Source organism: Pleurodeles waltl, chromosome 6 (assembly GCF_031143425.1).
Source record: "Pleurodeles waltl isolate 20211129_DDA chromosome 6, aPleWal1.hap1.20221129, whole genome shotgun sequence".
Lineage (NCBI taxonomy): Eukaryota > Metazoa > Chordata > Amphibia > Caudata > Salamandridae > Pleurodeles > Pleurodeles waltl.
Window position 1 is genome coordinate 1445021026 of NC_090445.1, and position 11528 is coordinate 1445032553.

Sequence of the window (11528 nt, forward strand, 5' to 3'; positions counted from 1 at the left end):
ATCTTCTATCCAGGTATATAAGAACACTCTTAGTAACCACAAGCACAACTACCATCCTGTATCCATTTGCAGTAGAGCACTCTTAGGAACTGCGAGCGAAAGTATTATCCTGTATCCAAGTGCCTAAGAACATTCTTGGGAAGCACAACAAGAAGTACCGTCCCCCATGCCCAGTGCAGAAGAACACTCTTGGGAACTATGAGTGGAAGTTTTATCCCCTGTCCAAGTGCACAAGATGGAGTACCATCCTCTGTTCAAGTGCATAAGAATACTCTTAGGAACCACAAGCAGAAGTACTATCCTGTATCCAAGTGTTTAAGAACACTCTTAGAAACCACAACAGAAGTATCGTTCAATATCCAAGTGCAAAAGAACACTGTTAGTAAGCCAAGTGGAAGTTCCATTCTGTGTCCAAGTGCATAAGAACACTGTTCGTAACCACAAGTGGAAGTACCATCCCGTATCCATGTGCAGAAGAGCACTCAGAAACTACAAACGAAACAACAATCCTGTATCCAAGAAAATAAGAACACTCTTAGTAACCACAAGCAGAAATCCCATCCTATATCCATGTGCAGGAGAGCACTCTTAGGAACTGAAAGTGGAAGCACAATTCTGTATACAAGTTAATCAGAACAGTCTTAGTAACCACAAGCAGAAGTACCATCCTTATCCAAGTGCTTAAGATCACTCTCGGGATCCAGAAGACGAAGCACCATTCTTCGGCCAAGTGCAGAAGAACACTTTTGGAAAGTACAAATTTAAATATCATCCTCTATCCAGGTGCGCAAGACGAAGTACCACCCTATGTTCAAGTGCATAAGAACACTCTTAGTAACCACACGTGGGAGTACTATCTTATATCTAAGTGCATAAGAACACTTAGAAACCACAAGTGGAAGTACCATCCTGTATCCAAGTGTATAAGAACATTCTTAGTAACCTCAAGCATGAGTTCCATCCTGTATCCAAGTGCAGGAGAACACTCTTAGGAACCACAAACGGAAGTACCATCCTTATGGGTGCGTAAGAACACTTTTAGAAACCACAAGTGGAAGTACCATCCTGTATCCATGTACAGAAGAGCACTCCTAGGAATCGCAAGTAGAAGTACCATCCTGTATCCAAGTACATGAGAACAGTCTTAGTAACCACAAGCGGAAGTACTATCCTGTGTCCAAGTGCTTTAGAACACTATTTGGAACCACAAGATGAAGTACCCTCCTCCGGCCAAGGGCAGAAGAACACTCTTGGGAGCTACAAATAGAAGTATCATCCTTTTTCCAAGGGCACAAGATGAAGTAGCATCTTCTGTTCAAGTGCATAAGGACACTCTTAGGAACCACACGCAGAAGAACGATCCGGTATCGAAGAGCTTAAGAACACTATTAGAAACCACAACTGAAAGTACCATCCTATATCCAAGTGCAAAAGAACAATCTAAGTAAGCACAAGTGGAAGTTCCATTCTGTATCCAAGTGCATAAAAACACTCTTAGGAACCACAAGCGGAAGTACCATACTGTATCCAAGTACGTAAGAACACTCTAAGTAACCACAAGAGGAAGTCCCATCCTGTATCCAGTAGCTGAAGAATTATCTTGTGAACCACAAGATAAAATATCGTCCTCTGGCCAAATGCAAAAGAACACTTATGGGAACTACAAATTGAAGTATCATCCTCTGTCCAAGTGCCCAAGATCAAGTACCATCCTCTATTCAAGTGCATAAGAACACTCTTTGGAACCACAAATGGATGTGCTATCCTGCATCCAGATACATAGGAACACTCTTATAAACCACAACCGAAAGTACCATCCAGTATCTAAGTACAGAGGAACACTCTAAGAAACCACAAGTAGAAGTACTACCCTGTATCTAAGTACATAAGAACACTCTTAGTAATCACAAGTGGAAGTACAGTACGGTCTGGTTTCCATGTGCAGAAGAATACTCTTAGACACCACAAGCAGAAGTACAATCCTGTATCCAAGTACATAAGAACAGTCTTAGTAACCACAAGCGGAAGTGCCATCTCCAAGTGCTGAAGAAGACTCTTGAGAACCACAAGGCGAAGTACCGCCCTCTGGCCAAGTGCAAAAGAACACCCCTTGGAACTACAAACTGATGTATCACCCTCTATCCAAGTGCACAAGATGAAGTACCATATTCTGTTCAAGTGCAGATGAACACTCTAAGGAGCCACAGCAGAAGTAGCATCCTATATCCAAGTGCATAGGAACACACTTAAGAATCACAAGTATGAGTACCATCCTGTAGGCAAGTGCATAATAAGAGTCTTAAGAACCACAAGTGGAAGTTCCATCTTGTATCCCAAGTGCATAACAACACTCTTGGTAAGCACAAGTGGAAGTACCATCGTGTATCCATGTGCAAAAGAGGACTCTAAGGAACCACGAGCTGAGACACCTTCCTATGTCCAGTTGCAGAAGGGCGGTCCTCATACCATGTAATAGCACATGATGTCAAAAGTGAGGTGTCATACTCCGTACAGTTGCTGAAAAGCAACCACAAAATCAGTAGAACAAAAGTATCCAATGTCATATTCACTAATAGCCAAAATATATGTATAAAAACAAACCAAAAGAAAATCACCAAGAACCACTGAAATGCATAACTTTGGTGTATATGGATTTGATAGGGAACCTTTACTGTTAACAACCAGGTAGAAAGCCAAATATCCACTGCAGTGACGTTACAACAGTTCGTAACCCATGTGTTTAAACTCTGTTGTGGCGTCACTGGGAAAGCAATCATTTCACCGTTGTCCCGCAGCATCACCCAGGTCTTCAGAAACTGAGCTCAGGGGCTGAACAAGAGTTCTTGGTCTCTCTGACACCTTCTGCCTCGCCTCAGACTCCACTGACCTGAGGGAGGAGGGAGAGCATGGGCGGCAACTTCTCTCCTGTCTGTGCTGGTCTCTACATACTTACACCACAATCCTCCCCGCAAGGAGTTTGCTGGATGTGTGGGATCACGTTACCTCTCCATCCTCGACCTCAACTGACTGCACAGCGGCCTGCATTGGTGGGTTAGATTGGTGATAAAATGTGCCTGGGCCTACATTCAAACCCCCTCCCAAGAGTTAGGCCTTGCCACTCGCTCAACGCTACTGGAGCATTGAGGAAACGAGAACCCTGTCTTTCCATTGCAGGCACAGTACCCTGAACCCTGGACCAGTAGGCGTGATGCAGTATCATCAATGAACGACTAAACGCTTCCCACAACCAACAGCATCCAGAAAAAGGCCTGACCATATGGAGAAAAGGGGGAATCATAAAAAACTCCAAGAGGTAAATAAGTAAAGATGATGAGCATACTATGACACAGCAGTTCACGATGGTAATATTGTTCTCAATGCTCAGCACCGGCAAATAAAACTGATATGTGCTCATCTTTAGAATAATACTGAATTGAGACATTTTATTGTCAAACAATGTACTGAAACAGTGGAAAAAACAATGGGGTCATTTGAAATCAATATTCAAGATATAATGCAACTAACTTTAGCAGTAAAGATGGTCACGAGGTGATATCCAGGTGTCAGTTATCAAAAACTGTACATTTACCGTATTTTCCGGCGTATAAGACGACTTTTTAACCCCTGAAAATCTCCTCAAAAGTCGGGGGTCGTCTTATACGCCGGTATACGGTGTGCTGAAACTTCAGGGACAGGCGCCCTGTAGCTGAGCCACCCTGCGTTGCATTTGGAAATCGATTCCAAGCGTATGATGGGTTCCGCATCCCACAAGATTCAGCTACTTGTGGACACAGAGCTGATTGGTCAACCGTGAGTTGAGCTGTCCTTACCGTGTGCCGCAATCCTCGCTGGCAGTTGTCTGGACAGGCACGTATTCCTGCATGTGCTCCAGGCTATTCCACTTGCACTGTTTTATGTTTACATGTTTGATGACAAATAGCCTTCTGTTTATAAGTGACAGTTTTCCTACTAAGTACCTGCATATCATAAGCATTTGAATTAAAATTACCATGTTAAAATCAAATCTGATGTTTTTAAATTTTTATTTGGTGTGCGTTGGAAGAGGGGTAGTCTTATACAGCGAGTATAGCCCAAACCCTATATTTTAACATGAAAAGTAGGGGGTCGTCTTATACGCCCAGTCGTCTTATACGCCGGAAAATACGGTACTCGTGAGGTAGACCTGAGATTGGAGAAAATTACATACAGCATACCTGTGGTAAGAAACACTGCTACAGAGAAGGAAGAAAATCCTTTATTGACGGAGCCCACGCACCAGATGCTAAGTACACAGCAGCCAAACAGCCACTGACAAGAGAATAGTTGCGAATTATAACAAAGGCATGACAAGGTTAAACAGGTGACTGAATGCAGAATGGCCTGAAAGCACGTGAAAGAGAATGGGAGGAAGACAATAATGTAGACATATAGGGGCATATTTATACTCCGTTTGCGCCAAATTTGCATCGTTTTTTCCGACGCAAATTTGGCGCAAAACTAACGCCATATTTATACTTTGGCGTTAGACGCGTCTAGCGCCAAAGTAGGAGGAAAGAGCGTCATTTTTTTGCGTGAACGCCTTCCTTGCGTTAATGAGATGCAAGGTAGGCGTTCCCGTCTAAAAAAATGACTGCGACGCAAATACGTCGTATTTATACTCCCGGGCAAAAATCACGCCCGGGAGTGGGCGGGACAAAAAACCCCGCATTTGCGCCTCTTTTTAACGCCTGGGTCAGGGCAGGCGTTAAGGGACCTGTGGGCTCAAAATGAGCCCACAGCTGCCCTCCCATGCCCCCAGGGACCCCCCTGCCACCCTTGCCCACCCCAGGAGGACACTCAAGGATGGAGGGACCCATCCCAGGGACATTCAGGTAAGTTCAGATAAGTATATATATATATTTTTTTTATATTTTTTTTTGGCATAGGGGGGCCTGATTTGTGCCCCCCTACATGCCACAATGACCAATGACCATGCCCAGGGGACAGAAGTCCCCTGGGCATGGCCATTGGGCAAGGGGGCATGACTCCTGTCTTTACTAAGACAGGAGTCATGTAAATGGCGTCTGGGCGTCGTTAAAAATGGCGCAAATCGGGTGGAGGCGATTTTTTAGCGTCAACCTGACTTGCACCATTTTAAGACGCCCTAACGCCATTTTTTCCTACGCCGGCGCTGCCTGGTGTACGTGGTTTTTTTCCACGCACACCAGGCAGCGCCGGTCTGCTAGCGCCGGCTAACGCCATTCAATAAATACGGCGCCCGCATGGCGCTTCAGAATGGCGTTAGCCGGCGCTAAACTTTTTGACGCTAAACTGCGTTAGCGCAGTTTAGCGTCAAAAAGTATAAATACGGGCCATAATGGGAAAAGGGCATTAACAAAATCTGAAGTATAATATGACATACACTACCACATACCTTCCTTCTAAATAGGTAAACATAAGAAAAAAAGTAAATAAGCCAATGATAACAAAATCTACGCTTAAAGTACCACATAATCCTCGTGCACGTTATGTACGCCCATTTCCCTCACAGGCCGTGGGTTGGAAGATACTGACTCACAATCACTACCACACAACCCTACAACATTTGCACCACTTGCATCTTATGAAACCATTGGAGTCGTCCGACAAGCATGCCGTGAATTGTGTTTTTTGAATATCTAATGAAAAGTGCTACAAGATAAATTAAGGGTGTAGCTTTGTCACAGTGATTCTGTAAGTGGAAGTCTGAGATTTCCCAGCAAACACAGCAGAACACCCAACTAAAAAGATGGCGCAACAAAGAAGTGGAGCATTGTAAGGGGCTGGGGAGATGGGAATGGGATTTCTAGAGGGTAAAGGTTTCAAGGGGTTCTGAGAGCAGTCAGTAGGAGGGTGGACATAATGTTGCAAAGTAAACATTCCTGAAGCCTCTGTATGTCGTGTAAAATATGTTACATTACGTTGTCATTAAATAGATCGATGTATGAAGAACAGGCCTCAGAAAATGTGTCACCTGCAAGTTGTAGTCTCCTGCCTCAGTGATACAGGTCAGGAAGCCCAGTGCTTCCAGTCTCAGAGAATGGGTTTAGTTAATACACCTACTAGTCAAATATCGCCTGTGACAGTTTGCTTGTAGTTTTGCGTGGCAAGGCTGCCTGTGGACCCTAAGGGAAGAAAAGACTCGCTTTCCTTACGAGCATGCAGAGGAAAAAAGAATGTAGGTTTTTCAGAAATAAACCTTTGCACTTCCAATAGCAACAAGATTCCTCTTCACAGAGCCAAGACGTTATTATGCAGCCAGCAACACTGTCCATCGGTATGTATTAATTAAGTCGATCTTCTTGTCAGCTGGCAAACTGAACTTACAATATTCAGAGGTCATCAAGCATGCACCGTTCTCCTCGCCTCTCTTCGGTTGTGCTCCCAAATATTGTATACGGTATATCAAGTTACAAGAATATCTTTATTAAAATATATTACAAAACAAAATACAGAGGACGTAAGTGCATATATGTAGGCATGTATTTACTATTCCTAACTCCACATTTATGTACTTTGAAGTTATCTATCTATCTATCTATCTATCTATCTATAGAAAGAGAGAGAGAGAGAGAGTCAATGTACAAAAATTGTAAAAATTATTTACTTACCTATATATGCTTACCTGTCAATATTTTGGTACTCGATGTTTTTTTCTTGTAAATCGATCTGTACCTATACACGCCTTAACCTTCGCTTGGCTGCTTGGGGCTGTAAGAATACGCAATAGTAAATAAACACCACAGTGATATAACCCCAGGTTGTGCACTATGTTTCATTGTGTAGTAACCCTATGAAGTTGTCATGGGCACCCCGAGCATGCCCTGTTGACGGGAAACCTACAACCTGCTGCTCATCCAATATGAAGCCAGATAAGACACTGGCAGGCCCAGCTGGGCTCCCTTGACCCGACTTTAAACATGAGAATGAATTTATTAGGGAATGGGACACCCTCAATAACCCCATGAAAATATTCTCTTGGAAATTTTGTAGCAGCCCCTTGGATCCTTGTAGGATTATGTACCGCTACTGTGGGCATCTGGCTAACTCCAATGATCTTAGTGTAATTCTGAGCAAGGTCTTTGGATTTGTGCATGATAGGTCTCGAGTCCTGTGCCCCTTGTGTGATTTTGTTCAAGTTTCTTTGCTGAATTTGTGCAATATTATGTGACAATCTAGGGTCACAGTACAGTCTTACCATTCCTTAGCCACCTGGTGTAAGTAAAGCTAGTCCCTATCCCCCCCAATGAAAGGGGGGACTAGTCACCAGACCCTATTTCTTTGTTATTAAAGTCCGGGCCTGAGAACTCCCATGGGATTGACTAAGTCTTTTATGTACATCTGGGCTAGCCTTAAAGAATGCTGTGTGAGTGAATGCTATGTTCAAATACATGATATAGAATGGGTCAGGCCATAAAATTCAAGCATGTTTCAGTGCTATTTCGTACAATTCATGTAAATCTGAGCCAGTTCCAAGGGACCCTATGCTGTTCTGTCCCTAGGGTTAATTGTGAGCAACTTGCAAGGGCCACTCTGCGATGCTTGGACAACATATCTGGCGGTATCTGATTCTGGATCGAGCTCTAGGCTCACTATATGAGCCTATTTTGTCCAAGAAAATTTGGGCCTGATTTAAATCACAGAGTACAGTATGTACTCTGTCAGAGTGGCAGAGTAAAATACTCTGTTGCTTTGATGGAGTACCTGTCCTCCACATTTAGAGATGTCTGCCAGCCCAGTGGACATTACTAGTCATTGGCAGGAACTGCTGTCATGGAAGTTCCTGCCACTGTGATAAAAGCTTGATGGACGGTTCCGTCAAACATGACGGGGGCCCGTCAAACTTCTAACAAGTTTTTGTTTTTTTTACAAACAAAATCTGAAAGCGGGATTATTTTTTTTAAAAGCAAAAACAAATGACCTCCACTCCACAGGGGTTGTCTCCTATGGTGTGTAGTAATTATTTTCGTTAATGTCCGTCAACAGCAAAACATATATAACATCATCCACAGTAAACTGGGCAGATGCTGGTATATATAAACTTCACATGGTCCATACTTCGTCAGGCTGTTGGAAGACTATGTCATAGCAATGCTTAAGATCTTGTAAATAAAGCAGATGGACTGAGGGTTTGGCAAAGAGGGTACTCCATATCAATCGATTATACATAGTGCCACATAAAAAAAAGAAGTACAAAAAAGATGAAAAAAAGGCAAGAGACTTCCAACCAAGCATGCATCTATGATTTGGAACGACATCCCTCTGCCCATTAAGGAAAGCGCTAATCACACACCTAGTTAAAGAAGTCTTAGCATCCAGCCACCCTTCTGTCAATAGATAACTGTATCTATTGCCGCTTACACCGCTCTATGTTCAAGCTACACAATAACACATATGTACAAACTAACATATTTGGGAGCATCAACTTTTCCAGGAAAGGCAGCCAAATAATTTCACATCAAGCAATGTAACCCAGGCCCACTGAGTCACCCCATGGACAAGGATTGGGTAAGAGGAGGAGAGGGTGCCCAGGAGCAGGCAGTGTCCTGCCAGAGGGTTGTTGGCACGAGTTGTGAAGCAATTCTGCAGTCTCCAAACCGTCAACCATGTGCGCATCATCTGAGCACGACAGACTCGGAGGCAAAACACAGAGTATCGAGTTACAGTAACAACACGCGAGACTAGCACGTGCGGTTTCAGACTCGGGCCGGTGGTGTGCAAGAGACTGGTGAGGGGGCGGAACATCCGCGAGAGGACAAACGAGAAAATTGAGAGAACAGCGGGATGGGAACTAGGGGTGTTAATCCTCGACGATCGGCCAAAGAGGTTAAACAGCGAGAAAGTGTAAATAAATGAGTGTGTGTGTGACTTCAATGCCTCTTCAGGGGCCGTAAGCGCTATATAAATACATTTACGGAGATAAATTGGGTGAGAGTTGGCGGGCTACATAAGGGATCAGTGAAACTGTGATGGCAAGAGCGAGTGGAGAGGAGTGGAAGACAAAACTGAGAAGATATCTATGGGAAGGTACAGAGCGACAATGCAGGGAAGAGATAAGGAATAGTGAAAAACGAAGAACAGTGCAGCAGCTAACATTAGTTAAGCAGATGTGTTGGCACGAGGGCCCACGCATGTGAAGCGCCTTCTGCAGTCTGTATTCTTAAGCATTATAATGCATTCTGGAAGTTATAGTTTGGTTCATTTCAACTAACAGAGACAGGCAATGAAAATGCAGGGACAATGCTCTGTTGAACGGGAACTATTGTGATTGAAAACAGATGAGAGAATGAGAGCAGAGAAAGATGGAGGTTGAAGAGGACTGAAAAGACAGTTTCGGGGACAGAGGTGATAAGGGTTAACATTTGACTCCATGCCAGGCAGGCAAAATGGGCTTGATCGGGCAACAAAAGTAGCCCTGCCAAAAAAAAGCTCCAACCATCCTGCTTAATTCATCTCCCCTCAGAACTTCTCTCTTTCCATCCATCCATTCCCTCAGTCTCCTCTCTCGCTGTTTCCTCTCTTTCTTGCTCTCTTGAAGCTTCCCTTGCCTGCTGCAGTTAACCTCAGGGAGCTAGGGAAAGTGACAGAGGCACCAGGTGCGGCCCGCTGCTCTAAGAACTGCCCCCCAAGGACCCCAGCCCACCAGAGAAATTCCTAGTGGGATACAAGGCCTGTCTGGCCCTGCAGACAAACACCTAATGTCTGGTTCTGGGGTTCTCTTTTACAGATTATTGTTTTCCCATGTGGTAGTTTAAGATGATGCAATGAAATAAACCCAGACCACAAGCCCCAGAATGCAGTAATGTGGTAAGTGTAAAGCTATGACTGAAATGAGCTGTCTTTCTCACATGCAGTCATATTGAAACTCAGCAGCAATAGAATATTGCTGAGAAAAGTGAGGTGATGACGGCAGGTTTGTGTTAGAAATATATGCTATTAGTTCGGCCTTTAGCCTAGACTTTATGATTTTACTAAAATTACATGTAACATACTTACTTATAGCAGCTTTGAGCCTGCCCTTTTCATCCATTGGCCTGTTGCTGTGTTATTGTTAGTCTCATTCCACCCAGCACACAGCATGGGGTAAAGGGTCAACCGACTTCAGCCATTGGCTAACCTAGCTGTGAGTGATGGCATTCTGCCGTTTCACTAGCAGCATATGTGCACACCAAGTAGTTCCGTTCAGTTTCAGGAATCATTATGTCAATGCATGCACTGACATAAAAATGTTACCTTTAGCCACCATGTTTTTTAAAATAAGGCAAAGGTCCTATAACTTAATGCAAAAAAGGCAATGCAAAACAGACATTAACGAAGCCAAAAGTCTGGTAGCCAGTGGCAGACGTTTTGGATTTGTCAATACTTGTTTAAAATAAAAGTGAAGACACAGCTCTATGAAGACTATGCATTTTGTAAATTAAGAAACTACCCACACAAAACGATGGAGAGGAGAGGTAGGGAATGGATGGAGAGGGACAGAAGCAAGGACAGTGGAGGAAAATGAAGAGATGGGGTAAAAGAACGGAAGAGCTCAAATGTGAAACCAGAATGGAGGCAAGAGGCAATAATATCATCCTGGAAGGAAGCATTATAGGATGATGGGAGTAATTCAAAGAAAATAGGGGCAGTAGAGGAGCACAGAATTAAATATGCATTATTTGAAGAGGGAGAAAGAGGTGGAGGTTGGAGCAGAAGGTCCTGGAACACAGTGCAAATAGCGAGAGTTGGAAGCTTCGAAGAGAGGGTTGAGAACTGTGCGTGTGACAACGAGAGAGAGAGAGCACTTGTAATATTATCTCAGTAGAAATTCAGGGCTACAAGCACTAACAATACAAAGAAAACAAGCTTTGGCAAAGCCAATATGTCTGGCACTGGCTGCCAGTCTTTTGGTGTCAGCAATTCTTGATTTGTTCTGTCATGGTTTGTGCAAAACATTATTCTTGGGGACGCCACCTGGTCATCATCAATCTAAAAAATTGATTCACTAAAGGCAAAAATATTTCTTTGGTTTCTAAAAGCACACATTACCATTGTAGTATGTGACTCCGAAGGGACTATGCTGTATGTGGATGTGCCCACTGTGAAAAAGAGGTTTGCAGAGACAGTTAGATAAAAAGGCTTGTAAAGGCATATATTGATAGATAGTGTTGCAAAGATAGTACTGCAAAGTCAGTGTTGCAAAGACAGATAGTATTGCAGAGACAGTTTTGCAAAAATAGACGCACAGTGTTGTAAAGATAGATAGATAAATAGACAACAAATTAGATGGATAGACAGACAAACTAAACTGGTTTACAAATATAACTGTAGCGCTCAACTATAATACTTAGCAGTATGACATTTAGGAGTTCAGTTATAAATGCACTTCATTGCACACATGCCACAAAATTACAACTGTTTAAATAACAGGTTTAAATGCATAAAATGTGGTAATGCTGTGAAATAAAGGCTACTCTAGAAGAATTGACACCACCATTAGCATACCCAGGAACTGATAAAGCCAGAATGTG